This window comes from Lissotriton vulgaris, chromosome 1_1 (assembly GCF_964263255.1).
Source record: "Lissotriton vulgaris chromosome 1_1, aLisVul1.2, whole genome shotgun sequence".
Classification (NCBI taxonomy): domain Eukaryota; kingdom Metazoa; phylum Chordata; class Amphibia; order Caudata; family Salamandridae; genus Lissotriton; species Lissotriton vulgaris.
The window spans coordinates 1,325,117,454-1,325,136,393 of record NC_141685.1 but is presented as its reverse complement, the minus strand read 5'-3'; the positions used below and the strand labels follow the sequence as shown (position 1 = coordinate 1,325,136,393).

The window sequence follows — 18,940 nt, the reverse complement described above, 5'->3', positions numbered from 1 at the left end:
CTCCTTTGAACCAAGAATACTGCCAAGAAGTAGAGCTGGAGAAGCTGTGAGGGGAACTACCACTTTGCTGCATGCTATGCTGTGTTGGCCTGCAGTGGCTGCTTCTGTCTTGGGCAGTGAAAGGACTGGACTGAACTTTCTGCTACTTCTTTATTGAGTTTCTCCAAGGGCTTGAGAAAGAGCTTGCCCTCTATTCACGAAGTCTCAGGAACAGCAAGGACTTCAAGTTCTTCTGCCATCAGCATTCGGGACTGCGTGTTTTGTGCTGCAACAGAAGAAAAAGTAACCCGATGGCGTCAACGACGCCGCTGCCGACTCCATGTACTGAAGGCACCGCAGAGGGCACCGCCGCACTTTGCACCGCAACCCTGGTGTCACCGACGACGCCACCTGATGACGCCACCAAGCTGCTGCTTGCACTGCGACCTGTGGGCACCGCACTGCCTCGCTCCACACTGTCACCCTGGCATCCCGGACGACGACGCTCCATGCCGACATCAACGGTGCTGCTTGCTCCGTGGTTCGAGGGCACCGCTCGTAAGTTACATGATGCACCGTCCTCATCCCGCACCGCAGCCTTGACCCACTGACACCGGGGCCATCGACTCCAGTTGGTTAGCTGACAACAGAGCTTCAGCAAGACAATGCTGCTGTTTGCACCGTGACCTGCCATCACTGTGATGAGCATCGCATCACTTTGCACCGCAGCTCTGGTCTCACGGACACCACTGGATGACCATCACCGAGCCGCTGCCTGCATCGCAACCTGAGGGCACCGCTGCACTTCGCACCACAGCCCAATGCCTGCCGGCGCTCCCAACTTCAAAGCGAGGAGTTCAATCTGCAATGCCTGTGACTTCAAGGGCCCGACGACTCCTGCACCGACGTCTGGAACTGACGCCTGCAGACGCCGGCCCTTCGGGGCTCATCGAGAGGTCGCCAACGCCCTACATTTCGAAAGGTACTGTTTTGTGGGTCTTCCCGACACCGTAGCTGGCCTGCGACGCCGCTGTCAGCCAGAACTGTTTAGATTTGTTGTTTGTGACGCGGTGATAGCCCCAGACGGAGCTATTGACTTCAAGGAACTGTATTTCAAGTCTATTTTGATTACAGAATATGGCAGAGAACTGTATGATGGATTTTTATCATTTTTGGTCTTGTTTTGGGTATATAAAAATATTGGATATTTTTCTAAACTGGTGTGGTGTCCTTTTATAGTGTCTTCACTGTATTACTGTTGGTTATGTGCAAATGCTTTACACACTGCCTCTAAGATAAGCCTGACTGCTTGTGCCAAGCTACCAAGGGGGTGAACTGGGCTTATTTTAGGAGTGTAACTCCCTTATCCTGACTAGAAGGAAGGGTCCCTACTTGTACAAAGGTGGAAACCCTTGCTAACTAGAGATGCCAGTTTCCAGCAACAACTTATCCGGGCTGCGAGTAGTGAAGAAAGAGGGGCTCACAACATAAAGAAGGGACTATGAGGACTATGGCTCAACCTCATTGGATATTGTTCAGGACTACTGTTGTTATTTGATTGGCTGTGTTTTTAACCATTCCCTGAGACTCGTGGGACTTCCAGTTTTGATCTTAATGTTGAAGGTTTAAAAAAACATGGCTACTGTAATAAAAGCGAAGAGAGCAATTTATTAGACATAGAATTACTTACTTGACGACCCATTAGTCCTCCTAGCCACGCCCTTCAGTGTTTAGTCTCCTCCCTTTCCTTTTTCCAGTTTAAGGTCTTTAGCAAGTGCTGTATGTTGTCTAGTGGCTTGTACTGACCCATGGTGAAGGATTGGGGTTTCATCGGGTTCCTCACATTTGGTAATCATGAAAGTTTGTCAGGTCATTATCTAAACAATGTAAATCATTTACAAGGTATGGCTCATGTGATGTTGCCTTGCTCTTATTGCAGGAGTTTAGGTAATTTTGCCTATAATTGTCCTTTATTGGTGAGAAATGGATCGACTTGGACTTACCTGACAAGAAAAAGTCTGAGTGAATAATGTTCTTTCAGATCTTTTAATGATAAAGTCCACTTAATTTAATAAGGTTCTTCATCCTGTATTTCATTAGTAGACCCTGGGTCCTAGGCATGTTGTATGGGGGGGTGTTTTTTCAGCAACCACAATCAATTACAATTAAATAATCAAAAGTAGGTTAGCCTTTGGAGTATTCATGGTAATACACTGACATTATGAGATGTATGTTGGGATATCGGGTCTCTGATTACAGTGATCCATTCAGAACATATGGAAGAATTATTATATGATATTATATATGCTCCCTTAACTCCTTCAGAACTAGGCCAGCTGGTTACCATTGCACAATCCTTAATTAGTTGTGTAGTGTTTTGTTCAGACTATTCTCTGGAACATTGAAAACTCTGTAATATGAGTGATCACTCCCATACTTTTTTTAGTTGACCTTCTGGAACCTGAATTATTTGGGATACCAGTAAATCATTTACAGATGTCTTCAGTATTAAAGGGGTAGACAAGGTTCTCACTCACAAGCGAAGTGGTTTAATTGACCATAATACATGGTCGTATTTACCCACACACAATGTCAAAGAATATCACGTCCTAAAGGCCTATTTGGAAGACAATATGGAGATGGGATTAACACTTTTTTCCACCTCATCTGCAGAAGCCCCTATGTTTACCATCTCAAAACCTAATGGAGAGTATTGACCCTGCAACAAATGCTGGAATTCAATACCACTGTGATTTGTAATGTATACTTCTTTCCTCTCATTTCTGTTCAAATGAATTAGTTTATGGCAACTTAAGTCTTACTTAAATTATAAATAAAAAGGGGTATGCAACTTATTTTGAAAAAAAGGAAGAGGATGAGTGGAAGACTGCGTTCAACACCCTGTAAGGGCAATTTTAGTATTCAGTAATGCCTTTCGGATTGTGTAATGCTCAAGCAGCCTTACAGCATTTAGTATTCTCAGACATCATGGACACTTTGTCATTATTTATTTGGATGCCACTGTTATTCCCAAAACCCTTGAGCAACACAAGTGCATGTGAAGGAAGTCTTCCAAAGACTGTCATCATTGCTGTCAAGCAAAGTTAGAGAAGTGCATCATTTTACTCTAGCAGTGTTGGAATTGCCTTAACCTCATAACCTCAAGGACATTCAACATTTTATGAACTTTGCCGATTTTTACAGATATTTTGCCCACAATGTTTCTGACATTTTTAAGCTCATCACAGAACTGTCCAAGAAGGGTCTATCAGTCGCCTGTGGCACTCAGCGGGAAGAAAGAATCATTTTAAAATGTAAAAGCAGCCTTTACCACAGCACCAGTATTGGATCATCCTGATAGTGCTCCTCCATCTATAGTGGAGACTGATGCTTCTGACTTCACCATAGCAGCCATTTAGTCACAAAGTGACCTTGTAACTGAAGCTCTGAATACAGAAGGCCATCTTCTTCAGAACGTTAACCCCAGGGTTAATTACATCATTTACCGGCGCCTGAGAGAAATTTGGTCATTTTATGTTAATGGACTTTATTGAAGATTAGCCTGACCCGTGGTTACACTGTCATTTTTGCACGGTGGATTGTATCACTAAAGTGGATAATGTTATTCTGTATTCTGGGATCTGCAGTCCTGGTTTTATAATGTGCGACAAAGGACTATATGACACATGACTACTCCTCGAGTCAAGATTGGGGGGGGTAGGGGGGGTGGCAGGTATTTATCTTATCATATTACCAAACTTTGGAACACTATGCCATCTGACCTACAGGCCTTGGAAGATCATTCTGCTTTTTTAAAGTCTCTAAAAGCATGGCGACTCAATCTTGAATCATGCACTAGTCATGTGTTCAGGCTAGCTGCGGAAGCCAAGACGCCTCCGGGTAAAAGGGCACTTTATAAGTTAATTTCATTCATTCAAGTCTCAAATGCAAAGTAAAACCTGGAGTGGATAATCTACTCACGCACAGCCCAGGATCCTCGAGAACTCTGTTTGTGTAATGATCTTTTATATAAGAATAAAACACAGTGGCCCTGTTGGTAAAATACTGTTCAGTTGACAACCATAAATAACTGCATCTGCTGCTCTAATGATACTTAGGCCCCTGCCACGCCTAGAGTTTGCTTCCTTTCCCCTATGAGCGGGGAGATGACTGACGTATAGGCCGCCAACTGAGCTGACTGACTCCATCTGCCAGGACTCACCCCGGCGTGCGCGAGGAGGCCGAGGTCATCTGCGAACAGACGCACGAGAGGGGAAGGACGCCTTCCGTTCCAGCCAGAACTTTGTCGTTTTACCCTTGATTCGGACATGACCAACAAGCACTGCGTCTGTTCAGGAGGCAGAGGTAAGCGAGGCCAGGCCAGGCCAGGAGGGGACAGAGAAGGAGGTCGTGGGGGACATGGCCGCAAAAGGTTGCCGTTTACATTGGTCATGTATGCATGATGTCGAGGTCTGACTTTTATCTTTACATTCTCGTTCACTTCTCCTCTCCGATAGACTAAAGTACTCGTTGAAAACACAATTTTTTTTAGCCAGGCTTCTCCAATGCGTTAGTGGCTCGTGAGCTACCGGTTGCTCTCTAGCTACCTATAAGTAGCTCTCCTGTGTGCAACCCAGCCTACTAACTTAGAAGCTTTAGTTTGTTTCAATTAATATATGTATACCAACATTGAAAACTTATATTTGAGCCAAAAATGCATTCGTTCTAAGAACTTATACGGCTGGTGTTCGGAGAAAAATGGTTGAATTTCCACGATATATTTAAAGCTGATATTTTACTGATAAATTATGCGGTGTTGGGGAAATTTATTATTAATATTATGACTTTGGTGCCAGGAGCATTGCGGCTACGGGTGCAATGTATTACCCATGTAGTGGTATTCCACAAACCCGTGTTTTACATTACTGTTGTCAACTATGACTGATGATCCCTCGTCGTATCTTGCAAATGGTGGTCATTAATGTAATTGTATCTGATGTGGTCACTATTACAACATTAATAATATTAGTACCTCTGAATGATTTTCATTTAACGTAAGTAGCTCCTATCATAAACAAGCATTTGCAATGCAAAGGGTCTCGCCTTTGGGACCTTATATGTATTTAGCTATGCAGCACGTTATCCTGGGTCCTGAAACCTCTAATGTTCTTTAACATGGAGGGAAAGTAAGCACCAAATGTGTGACACACCAGGTATGGGAGCACATGGAGAGAAGTATTGCCTTTCAGCTGGAAATAGGATAGTCCAAGGCTCTGTTTTTAATATGAAATCAGGGCTGTCAGTGGTCATATAATTGAAAATACACGATTTAAAAACAATATTATTGTTTACGGGTGCTCATGATGACAATTTCTATGGACTGGAATCTAGCGAATGCTAAAGTGATTCTGGTATTTTACTGACCTCTACTGGTCGTTTTCTATCAAGACCATTAAATAGAGGCAGTTGAACAGAAAAAAAAGTCCCTAAGCGGAAGCAGACAAGTCCTAGGGCTGATCTCCAGAGCCCACAAAGTACATACACATATACGTATATAGTAAAGAATATACAAGAGGTCTTGAATGCTCGACCTAAAAAGGTTGGAGACCTCTGCTCTGAGCTAATAGTTTGCACTTGGTATATTGTCCTCAGGCATCTGTGAGAGATGAAATCACAGCCTGTTTAACCGCTGCAGTAGTGCCTAAATCCTTTGTGGACACTTTTAGGCAAACCAGTACTTTGCAGCTTCCCACACTTTTCTCATCATTTTCAGAGATGATGTAGCACGGTAGCAGCAGGGTATTCACGCACATGCAACTGACAAGTGGTTACCTGTCATGTGTAATGCCCACAGCCGGTCCTTGCTTTTTAGGCAAAAACACACTGCATCATGGTCTCAAGTGGGTAAAAAAAAAAGGTTTGCAGAAAGTTCTCACCATCCTGAAGTCACTTGGTAGCATCTCCCGCTCACACCACAACGAACAGGCAGGGGATGTACTACTCTGATTACTGCCTGTGTGTATGGAGGCTCTTTGACAATTAATCCGAGAGTGAGTGCTAATCCAGATAACAGCCAATCATGTTGCCCCTCAAGACCCTTACAAGGACTGCAGTGCAATGTGCCAAAGCACACACTGTGTAGCCCATGCTGCACTCTCAAAATTATGCTCACACTCTAGGTCATTATATTCCGTGTTTCCAGGCCTGGCTACTGAGTGATAATCTAAAGCATTCTGGGTGTTGTTATATTGTTTTGCATCAATTGCACATAACAGTGAGTGAGTTGGTCACTCTTCTATTGGTGTCAGCGTTTGAAAGACAACAGGGAAGTAGAGTGGCAGTTGCGGGCTTCTCGAGGAGACATTGAGGGGGTGTATTAACTCAGAACTCAACCAACCAACCCAACAATATGTTCAGCCCAGTGTTTAACTTTCAGCAAAAGAAAGTGCTTTTAATCACACAGCAGTGTTGAAGATTATGTTTTTCAACATACAGTGACCCTGGTGAAACCTTCCCCTTGTGGCACTACACCCGCGGGCACCTTCTGCGTTGCACCCACCCGGAGGATTCCTTGATGGCTGGTTCTCCCCTATTGGTGCACGTAAAGGCATGAATCAGGCACAGGTGCAGTCTCTAGTATCCTCCACATATCAAATGTACACACAATTCACTTTGGTTCAAGTTTCCTACCCTTGGTGGTCAAATCGACAGGCAGCTGTTTGTAATGCTCCCTCGGAATGTATCCGGCAACCTCTTAGTTCTTGTCGCAGACCTTCGGTGAGTGAGGACAGGTTCAGCAGCTGCTGTGTAGGCCAGGATGGTGCGTTTCCACTTCGGCCACAAAGTGGGTCTGGACCCTACACAAGGCCAGTCAGTCACATCAGAAGATGCAGGTCATTCAGTTCATGCCAAGAGCCACTTTTGACAGATCAGGGGGATTGTAAGACATTGGATTATTAGTTGGGGTGGGTGGCTACAACCCTCAACGTCACTAAATTAACCTGAGCTCAGCCAGCTGGTAACTCTGGCACAGAGCAGACAGGCTTTACTTAGGGCAATGTGTAAAGTATTTATGCAGTACCAAAACAGTAACAAAGTCGAAATGCAAAACAATAAAAATCTCAGACTCAAAAGAAAGTAAACTTTGTTAAACAGAATGAAACCAAAAAGACAAAAAATCATTAAGGGGAACCAGAGATATGATTTTTAAAGTTTTAAATAGGAATAGTGACAAGAAGCACAAAGTGCCAATAATAGTCACAGTAGACCAGGACCTAGGCTCAATTTGACGCTGACCGTGTTGGAGCATGGGACTGATACAACAAACAGGTTCATCCTGGTCAAAGATTTTAACTTCTGACTTAGTCCTTAAATCTAAATCGACTACATATTTACATGGTAGGTTCGAAGCAATGTTTTACAGTCACTGTAGTGGATGTCACAATAGGGGCTGCAGTGTACTAGTGACATTTAACTTACAGGCCCACATATTAGGTACATATATATTAGTTAATTATAACAATTATGAATATGCCAATTCAACTATGTTTAAGGGGGAGCACAGATGATCTACCATTGTTTAGTAGAGTTAAAGTGCACAGAGGTCTAACACTAGCAAAAACTATAGGTACCAGCAAAGGTGAGAAAAACAGGGTGACCACATAGAAAAGGCAGATTTCTTACAGGTATTCTTTGCGACATGGGGCGCTCCTATCCGCTTTCAGTAGTCTGCTTGTTTTGACGGTCCCACAGACCAGAGAATATACTAGGCTTCTCCCCCTGGACTGTCTCTTCTCTAGCAGGACCAAGCTAATTTCTTGCCTTCTTTCTCAGCAAGCAGGAATCTACAACAAGGGTGTACCCTGCCTATGTTCGTCGCAGGGGGATGGAGTAGCCAGTCTCAACAATATTTCAGCAGGCAGGCTTCTAGGCATTCAGGCAGACACCCTGCCCCTCCAGCAGAAAGTGCAAACTTCAGGTGATGTCTTCCCATCACTGGAAAACTGGCTTTTGAGCAGACATGAGCCAGGGAAAAGGGGCTGTTGAGTAGACACTGCCCCATGTCACACAGCAGTCCTTTGTGTACTCTGCAGAGCACTCCCTTCTTGGTGTTGAAGGACTTGAAAGTGAAATATTCTCATTTTTTATACACAAATTCTAGACGGGATGTAGATCCACTATCTAAACTTCAGAATTGGTTTGGGATGGTTCTCCTTTCAAGTGCCCTTCTGAGGATGCTCACCAATACAGCCTTTGTGTAGAGTGATGTAGAACTGGGCTGTCTCCAGACTGGAGCACTCATAACAGAAGCACTAAGAAGTGTGAGTCTTCTGCACTTGGCTGTCGTTTGCCTCTAAAGCAGTAATTTGGAGCAAACAAAACAGCAGGTCTGATCTAGAAACTTCCTCACCTAACACAATAAACACTCCAGTCCCACCTTCACCCCTTCTATCAGCTAAATGGCAATGCTCAGAAAGAACTAATAGGCATCCCCAAGCTAACAAAAAGTCCTCATGGAATGTCTAAAGGTAGCCCTGTCACCATCCTACGTACTTCAATGTCTGAATCTCCACCCTCTAGCCACAGTAATTCTATCTTGTGTTATGGAAAGCAGAGGCATGCAAAATGGATCCACTTGCTCCAGTATTCACACTCACTCACACTCAGCCTTACTACTGACCATGTCCTACACACACAACACGCACAGACACACACACACTTTATGTGTTATACCCCTTGACAACAGCAGTAGTTCTTTGTCCAGTTTGAAGGCATGCTTGGTTTTCCATTTCTGTTGTAGTTGTCATAAGTCTAGGCCTCTGTGCTCAAGCTAGATTGAAGTTGTCACTAGGGACAAAATAGGTCAGATACCAGATATACACTGAGGTGGGCCCTTCGGGTAGGGAAACATGCCCATATACCATGAAAGAGACATTCCTTTTCCTAAAGTGCTTGAGCCTGGCTCAAGCCAGATGGCTTGCTCAGGCCTGGTCCAAGGTCATTTTGGATCCAAAATTGAAAAATAAGCCAAGCTTTGAGTAATTCACTTCTCCAGACCCTGGAGTCAGTCAGGGCGAGAGGTCAGATAAACTGGAGAGGCATAGACATGGTGGGGTAAAAAAGAGAGGCAGGATGGAGTAAGATTGACAGCAGTGAGGAAGAGGCAAGGCAGAGAGAGATACAGGGACCGCTTGGTGAGGAAAATGTTAGTCAGAAACAACAGGAAATTTGACATGGAGAACTAGAGAAATAGGAAAGAAAAGAAAGATCAAGAGGAGCAAAGACATGTCATGGAAGAGGGGTGTGAGTTTGACTTGCTGGTGTAAAAAGCAGGTAAGGCTGGGGAAAAGTGAGTAGTGTGACCCGTGATAGATTGACAACCTGCCTATCTGAAGCAGCAGACTGTCACAGCATGCCCATATCCACCAATGAGTCGGCCAACCATGCATCCTCTAAACGGCTGTATCATTCCCGCTCACTCTCCCAGCTACTTCGTCCGTCGCAGCAGGATATTGATTTTTATGTCACGACTCATATCTGGGCTCTTAATTTCTCTGGCTCACCTTGTTCTTGTGGTTCACCTTCTCCTGTAGCATTCATGACCAAGAGCGTTTTGAGGATCAGAGCAAGGCTGGTTCTGGGCATTTGCAGAATAGAGAGCGCCACAGGGACCAACATGAGTGCACCACCAAGGCTGGGGGACTCATGCCAGCATCCACATAACAGCATTTCTGTTCAGTAGATATGCACTGGTGCCCTAAAGCCCTTGGCAAAGCTGTGGCATGTCAGACGAAATCTAAATGAGGATGTGTGTGAGTCATGAGACACGCTTGCATGGCCTTTGCAGTGAAGATGGTATGCAGCTGCACCCCAGGACCGTCTCTTGCTTATCCTTGCCCCCAGCTGTAGATGCCCCATTCTATTTTGTCACTGACAATTAATCTATTGCGGGGCACAATCAGTTACACGTGAATTCTTGAGTAAAGCTCTGACTAACATGTCGTGTAGTTGGCCTGTTATGAACAGACTTGATACTCCCTGTGCCAAGAGGGGTGTATATACTGGAAATCCTCTTCTGGGTGACTGAAGTCTTGATAATAGAAGAGGGTACTGGGTGAGATGAAGAGAAAGGAGGAGACGTAGAAAGAGCCTGAGGCGAGAGCAGCATTGACAGTGCTGTAAAGAATAAAGGGAGCCGGAGATGGGGAAAGCAGAGCATAGATGGAGTGGGGGAAACCTGAAATAATGGGGTTGGTTTGTGGGGTGTAAGGAAGAGAAAACAAGCATTTGCAATGCAATAGGTCTCACATTTAGGCAAGTTTAAGCTATTGCCATTGTAAATGACATTGCTTTTTATGTATGTTTTAAAAACCAAAACTTTAAAAAGGCATTGGCATTTACAATGCCAATAGCTCAAACTCGCATAAATGCATGACCTATTGCATTGCAAATGCTTGTTGAGTACAGCTGGGGACGTGTCCTCCAACAGGAGCTGGGATGATAAGCGTCCCTGTTGTTTGACACTTTGGCTTGCGTTTCCTCTTCCTGCTCCAGTTGCCTACTTGAGTTTCGTGCATCTGACAGAAGCCCAAGCAGGACACTCTTTCTCTCCATAAAGCTGTCCGTAGCTTGTCCCTATCATGATGGCTCCTTAAGGCGTCAGCAAGCAGCAGTCAAAGGATTATCTGCCCCAGCGAGACTTCAGCCGCAACCTCTCCAGACTATAAACTATACCCATTTTTACAGGCTAGGCGAATAAATATGTTTTATTGACAATTGTGCAACAATGCCATGCTTACTGCAGCGAGCAGTGCCGTAAGTTTATGATTCCTCCCAAAAATATGAGCTAAAACATATTTCTTATCCTTTGTGTTTTAGTAGGTTAATAAATATGAGTGGTGCAGATTGGTTAACATTTAGTGCAAATAAATACTTTTTTGTCACAATATAGCACACACAGTCGTTCCATATTTAGTGTACAATATCACTACATAAACACTACAGGACGACGTGCACTTATTTTCTGTAAATAATAACTCTGCCGCAAAAAAAAAAATAAACACATAAGTGACACACATTGTCATTTACATCGTCAATAGGTCCAAATAGGTGCAAGACCTATTTGATTCCAAATGCTTGTTGGTGAGGCTGCCGACTGTGCCTGTTCCTGGCAGATCATTCACAGCGAGGCGTGTTCTGGACTATGGTCATCAGCCTTCCCTAGTGCTTGCTTGTATGTGTTTGTGGCTGTCTAATAGAGCTTCAGCTGTCTGGTTGGGATCGTACAACTAATGCATTGCTTCATTGCTCTTTGTAAGATAGTTTAGGGAGCTCTGCGGAAAACCGGGATTTATACACTATTTAATTAGCATTGGAACAGAGCTCATTTTCTCACGGTTAATATTTCTTTCCAAGGGGCCAGCGTGTCAAAAAGCGGTATTTATTTTGCCTCTTAACCAGCGTGCTGCACTCTGTTGTTTGTGAAATGGCACCTGCAGATCCCACCTGTGTCCTCTCGGAGGAGCGTACACATGACGCCACATCCTACATATTTTAAAGCCTGCATTCGGAATTTGTTATCGGAATTCTATTTTTTTATTTCGTCAGATGGCTTTTTCTTTGGTTCTTCAATTCTGTTTGACATTTTTGCCTGCACTTCTTCTTTAGCGTAATGTTTAAGAATTATGGAAATGGCACAACTTTAAAAACAAGTGTTGGGCTGCCCTGAAGTGTCCGTCTGTTGACGTGAGCAACAAAGCAACAAAAAATTAAATGCAGGCGGGGCAGGGAGAGGAAGTCCCGCCCGCCGGAGAAGCTGCCCGGAGCCTCGCAGGCTCCATGTGGAGTCCCGGTCCCAGGAAGGGGGACCAGTCGAAGAAGTAGAGAGCCAGCGAAGAGAGAAATGGTCACTGCAGGCAGCGCCTGTCCCTTGTCCCTGCCCAGGGCTCCCGTGGTGAAGAGGGAGCCATGGCGCCAGAGAGGAAGTGCGGGAGCTCAAGTCCCAGGTCCCAGGAGGGGGCCCAGTGAAGAGCGGCAGATAGCAGTGCGGGTGCCCATGACTGAGGAGAGAGCCCTGTGTCGTGCTGGCAGAAGTACAGAGGAGCTGGAGTGCTCCGGAAGCACGCCGCATCCAGCCGCTGTTCAGGAGCATGGCACCAGAGGAGGAGTTTCCCCCGCAGACCGGGTGAGTGGGGGATTCTCCGTGTGTACAGTGGTTGTGCCGATGAAGGCACAGTGTTTATTTCCTGAGCGGACACGCCGTTGCGGGCTGCTCCAACGATGGGGCTAGTTTATTTAAAAGCCCTGTGTGGGCCACATGGCACAGTGTAAACTGGTCATTATGTTAAAGTGAAAGTGATGTTGCATGAGGATTGCGACGACGGAAGAGAGACAGGAGATGTGCACACTGCATGGCTGTACGTGCGTGTTCACGACCTCCTTTCGCCCTGCGCGTGGCCATCTCCTGTTTCCCTTCTGAGGCAAGTCAGCAACAATAGATCTCGCTGGCGACAGCGCTTTCGCGCTGCGTCGCCAGACGAGACCTAAAAAGGACGTGGCGTGAGGCGTAGGGGAAGATGTGAAAAGGGAAGTAGGAGAGGTTAAAAGAGTGAGGGCAATATACCTATGGGAAAAGAGAAGCAACAAGGGTAAAACAATTGAAACTGGATGCAGAGGGTGAAGGACTGCTGTGAGGCAAGCAGAAAGAGAATGAAGAGAACATTAAAGAGAGAAATAAGAGACGGAAAAGTAGCAGGGAGAGATAGCGCAAGGATTACAACTTCAAGAAAGATCGGAGCAAAGATATGAGAGAAAGAAATTTCTAAAGTTTAAGGCATGAGGAGAGATAGTAGAAGCAAGAACTTTGGGATTATGAGAGGATGAGAAGGGAAGGACTGAGAAAGCAAATTCAGGTGGGGAGTTACTGAAAGGAGCGAAGGCAGACTGATTAGTTATCTCCTTTCTAGGTCTCGTCTATGACAGAGCATGTACTGTCTGTTGCAACATTTTGTTATCTTAGAGGGGGCTTAGATGCAGGCTGTTGCTTACCATTGGTTGGGTTCATTGTCACTCATTAGTCTGCTTCCTTTTCGTCAGTTTACTTCCTCTTTGTGTGTTTGTTCCTCTCCTGCATTATGGATGCACTACTTGTGTCCTACCATAGCTCAATTTTTTTCAGGCACTACCTTTTTCTTTAAGCACTCTACAAGAGTGCATGTTTTTTACCTGTCTCCCTTGTGTACTTCTGCAGTGTATTGTCCATGTGTTTTCCCACAAATCTCCACCCAGTCTCCGTTATCAGTTTAGTTGCTCCCCAGCACACACCCTCTGTTGTTCGAGTAGTTGCCCCATCCCTTCCTGCTGACCCTCTGGTGTCTCTCTGCTTATTCATCTGCTTGGGACATTGTCCATCTACTTGAACACCCATCCACCCTGTGTTGTCCATCTGCTTGTCTCCTTGTCTACCTTCGGCTGCCCATGTACTCCCTCATCCCGTCTTGCTTGTCCTTCTCTCCTTCCCTCCCTCTATGTTGCCTCGGGGAAATACACGGCACACACAAAAAATGAAAAGCCCTTTGATGCTGCTAGTGCTGGCCACTTCATAGTGCTGTTTTATTACTTTTAGGCTGTTCACCATACCTACAAAATATTGACAAAGCAAATAGCTCTTGTAGCAAAGACCTCTTGGCTTTGTCACAAAGACCCTTTTGTTATTGTGCAGTTCATAAGTTTGAAGTGTCATTAAAGAGCTACATGCAAACTACATAGTACAGGTCGGAAACAGGCTTTTTTAGCCTTTCATAATCCTAATGTTGCTAAAAAGGGTTTGTTTGGGTAGAAATACATTATTAATATTAAAGCCAACCCTAACCACTGTGTTATGTTCTGAATCCTGGGTTTGTGTTTCTCCACACAAGGCACTCCTAAAAAATGCCTACCAGTATGGATGACATGTGAATCGTACACTTTCCCTTTGTCTTTTTAAGATTTTCTATACACTAAATTAAACATGTATTATTCATTAACTCTGTATTTGTGTGTGATGTAAAGTGCTCCGACATCCTACACTGGTATGAGAGGTGCTATAAAACAAATGAAATACGTGTGATAGAGGGGCTATGGAAAGGTGATAAGCACTGTTGAAGGTGATAGTGAGGGAATCATTGAGGAGGCCCAACAAAGATTATTGAATCTGGTGTACTCTAAGGTCATCATTTACTATGCTTTAAAAGTTAATACAATTGAATTTATCATGAAACATATGTTGCAGAATGCACCATTTCTGTCGAAACCCTCCTTGTAGTGGTCAGTCTCAATCTCTGCTCTCACTATTCACAGAACTGGGGCTGGTCTGTCAGAATTTGCCAGCACTGCTTTGGGTTTCTAGTCCGGCCTTGTGCATGAAAGTTAGATACTATCATTTCCAACACATATTGGAATCTCTTCCTATTACAGGGAAATGCCTCAGCCGCTCGAAACAATTGGAGATTTTATAATAACCAAGCAAACAACAGGTAGACGGGGCAATTTTGTAAAATGAAGCCACAAATTGCAAGCACCAATGCAAAAATCATTAAACAAGGTTCTGTGGACTGGCCTAGAAATATGATCGGAATCTTTGGCAGCTAGGAAGTACCTGGAAAGTTCCCGGGGCTCACTACAGATAAGATTTTCATGGGATATGACTGCTATGCACACTTCTTTTAATAGGACACTGAACATGGTCATCAAATATAGGGGTGGGTGATAAATTCCGCTCCACAGACGACTTGTTCTCGGGCTGGGTAGTGTTAGTCGACAGACACGACTAGCTAACCTACACCTCCCCAAAAAGAGTGCTGCCCCCACGAGTTACGCCACTGGGTGAGCTTACGTTGCGAATGGGTGGATCCAATGGCACATGATTGAAAGCTCTTGAAGTCAAAGCTGAAGGCAGTCCAAGTTCCTCACAGTAGGTCATAAATAAGGATCCCGGTTTTCCGTTTTTGCTGGATTTTTACAGATAAATGCAGACAGAAAGCAATATGTTTTCTGTCTGCATTTATTTTTAAAAGTGGATAAATACAGAAAACTGGGCTTCTTTTAAGTGACTCTTCGTGCTATCTGTCATGAATTATAGCCCAACAGCTGAGCAGATGGACATCATGGGAAGTTAAAAAGAAGGATGACATTTCTTTAAATAATGGTATATGTCGACTTACATTTGTGGTATAATACTAATATTTACCAGTGGATGTATTGTTATGTAATATTTGGCAGCTTAAATAGCTAGAACATGACAGACATCAAAGTATGACTCTGTATTAAATAAATATGGAAATGTACAGTTTTACAACTTAAGTTATCCGCAAAATACTAATTAAATATGGATAAATACAGATAAAATGGTCAAAAAATAAATATGGATCAATACAGGCGGAAATGTTAAAAAAATAAATACCATAAAACCGGGAGCCCTAGTTATAAAGGTAAGCAGATTACACGCTCCTCCAACATTTGCAAACCGATAGGTATGGTCTGACTTCTTTTAGGTAAATGTGTTGGCTGTTGTGTGTCATGTCTGGATGCACTAAAAGAAAACGTATACTGGCACCCAAATACTGCTCAGTGCCACGTTTTGTGAAGCATAGTACATTAAATTACATATTTTCAGCCAGGCACTTATTTACACAGGGTACGTCTCTTTAAAATGATTTCTATGTAAGCTTCTATGGTAATGCTCCTCATGGAGCCTCCATCTTTTTAATCTCACTTAAAGAATTGCTAAAAATACAAGACTATCTGAAACGAAGAGAGTCTGGTTTATAGAAATATTTTTAGGGCCCTGGTAGTATAAACTGGCCCATTGAGGTTAGGGACCATGCGAGACCCCCAGTAAATGTTTAGACAAGTGTGCCCAAACAAGTGTGCCCAATGCGCCGTGAAAATGACTTGTTCTCTCCTCTCCCAAGCTGCCTGAAGAGGTCCCGAGTGCTGATCAGGACCGGCGGAAACCAGGAAACGAGAGGAGAAAAACAGACCTGTAAAAGCAGCACTGCAGCCAGAGTCAGGGAGAAACGTACGTTTCTAAAGAGAGAGAAAGAGTGTGTGTTTCTGTGTGTATCAAGGGTGTAGCAATCAATAGTACAACAGTTGCATTGGAGCCCAGGGGCCTCATTTATGAGGCCTTGCGTCAGTTTTGCGCTGCTGATGCGTCACTTTTTGTGACGCATCGGCGGCGTAAAACATGCGCCATATTTAAAAAGTGACGCATCTAGGTAGATGTGTTACTTTTTAAACCCCTGCGCCACATTATACCTGTGTCAGGTATAATGTATGCAGAGGGGGTGTTCCCCCGCAAAAAGCCTCGTAATAGTGACGCAGTGAAATCTATGAGATTTCACTGCGTCACTTTTAGGACGCTTTTGCGTCAAAATCTTGTGCGTGCCTCACAGCAGGCGTAAGACTGACGCAAGCCCTTTCACATGGGGCTTTCCCCATGTGAAAGGACGCATTGCTGGAGTTGCGTCACTTTTGTGACACACTCCAGCAATGTGCCACTTTTGTGCTTACAGATACGTCAGAAATACTGACGTATCTGTAACTCCTTGCGACATGATGCGTCATATATTAAATATGACACATCATTGGTGTCGCAAGGAGTGCGCAGTGAAAAGTGACGCATCGCTGTTTTCACGCAGCGATGCTTCACTTTTCATAAATAAGGCCCCAGGTTTGGAGTGGCCCATTGCTTCCCAATTATACTTGTCTTTCTGTACCCAACTAGTGGGCAAGGGTCCTATTTTCCGTGCATACATTATGGCCCATGCTACCCATGCTACACAAATGATGTGTATGTCTGAGCGCTCTCTGTGTGGGTGAAGACCACATGTTTTGCTTACGGCCCCACACTTGAAATGCTTTACCTGGCACAAAAGTGGAAATTCCTGGAAATCTGAGACACTGGCCCAAAGGAGGTAATTCCTGGTAAAATGCAGGCCTTGGTCCAACAGTGGTAATCTATCACAACATTCTGGTACAAAAGTGGTAACCCCTGGTAACATGCCAGTCCCTGAATAATAATGGTCATTCCTGGTAAAATAATGGGCCTATCTCCATGATGGTGATCCCTGGCAATGTGGAGGCCCAGGCACAATTGTGGTAATTTCTGGTACAATGCTGGAATGACATAACGGTGGTAATCGATAGCAAATTGAAGAGAGTACATTTATGGTGGAGCAAAGGCACAAATGTACATCATTTTGAATACATTACAGTTTACGCTAGTGCTCCTATATAAAATGCATCTTTCTGTATATGTTCGGCCAATTGCTCCAAAACACAAGACAATTGCTTTTGCAATTGCTGGAATTTTGGGGAGAGGATTGGACATAGTAAAATCTATTGTATTGTCAAATGATTGTTTCCACTTCCTGTGGCTTAATCAGTAATGTTGGGTATCTTGTGGCTATTTCCCTCCTATCAAAACCTAGCGAGAGGGAAGAAAGGAGCGCAGGGGAGCAGCTGTGGCCTGCACAGGTAAGAGCGGACGGTGGTGGGGCCGGGTGGGGGGGATTCGACAGACGACCTTGGGGGGAAATTAAATAAATATTTAATTTCCACTCTTCTGTCAAACCCCCCACCCCCTGGCCCCACCGCCTTAACAGTCTTACCTGCATGGGCCGCGGCTGCATGGGAGACCTTGCCAAGTGGCTAGGAGGAATATTAACATCAGGGCCAGGCAGGCCTTATATTTAACCCTGGGCGCAAGACTACGCTCCGTCCACGGAGTGTACATAGTGTTGCCTACTTTGCATTTTGCAAAGTAGGCGTAGTAGGCAACACTACGCACGCTCCATGGACGGAGCAAAGTTTCCCACCACCCGCCTCCCTCACGCCCTCTCCTAAATACCTAATTAAAGCTAAATATACTACAAAAATAAATTAAAGGCACTTACCTGGTCCGCGGCGTCCCGGGGCTACCTCTTGTCTTTCGCGCCGCCGTCTTCGATCCCAATGCGCATGCGCGGGCGGCCGCGTGGGCGCACAGAGATCTCTCTGCCCCGACTAAGGAATCTCCAATGTCGTAAACTTACTGTTCAATCATTTGTTTGTGAATAGTGAAAAAGAGTAAACTTAAAAAAATAAAATGTAAGTTTAACTATTTCAGAATCAGACCCCTAGTGCCCATTCCTTGAAAACGCCAGTCTAAAATATTTAACTTCTAAGCAGCTGTGTTGCAAATCAAATCTATATACTCACAACCGTTGTTAGAATTAAATGTGAACATATTACAAGAATGGCTAGACCCCTTCTGCAAATAGCGGAAGGGCGCCATTAGCTGCCCCATTGGCAGGAGCCAATGTAGGGGGGGGGGGGAGTCCTTTCTGTGTTTTGCCACAAAGAGGTCACGTGACGTCATCGAGAGATGCCTGGGACGGGAGCTTTAAAATCGTTGAGATGCAAGGGTTAGCCTCTTTTTCTCCCCATTGGGCACCGGCATCCAGCATACTGGAGCAGACATCACCCACTCCTGGAAGGCGGAATTTCTAGGAGTGCAAAAAGGAGGCTACCCAAACATTTTGACTGATTTACTGAGCTAACCCCATGGAGGGGTTTTGATTTGTGTGCGCACTGGGCAGACAGGAGGGGGGACATACCTGCTAGTGGTCCTGGCCCTTTCTCCCATACCCCAGGATGCCTGGAGTTGAACATTTTGGGGGGATTTGCCTGGTGACAGGTACCCCGCCAGGGTCTGATTGCTGTGCAATGCTCTGGTGTATGTGTTGGTATGGAACTGCAGGTATTGCCTATCCCTCTGTGAGATGGAGGAGAAGTTTGGGAAATGGATAAGGAATAGGGGTCTTCTGGCACTATGCTTCAGGGAGTGAAGAACTGTGGTAGATACTGGAGACAATTGCTGTATTGCTTGTACAGTTTTTGAGCTGTTTTGCTAATCTTATGACCTGTATTCTCAAACTAT

At 44.7% G+C, this 18,940-nt stretch overlaps 1 protein-coding gene across 1 annotated transcript in view; it reads left to right on the top strand.

Moving 5' to 3' along the window:
- The first annotated feature begins 4,219 nt into the window (after window positions 1-4,219).
- LOC147749093 (17-beta-hydroxysteroid dehydrogenase type 6-like) overlaps window positions 4,220-18,940 on the top strand; it is a 49,592-nt gene continuing 34,871 nt past the window's right edge. Inside the window, exon 1 of the mRNA XM_086966047.1 lies at window positions 4,220-4,344. The gene's annotated coding sequence lies outside the window, so the exon portion shown is untranslated. The remainder of the gene's footprint in view (window positions 4,345-18,940) is intronic.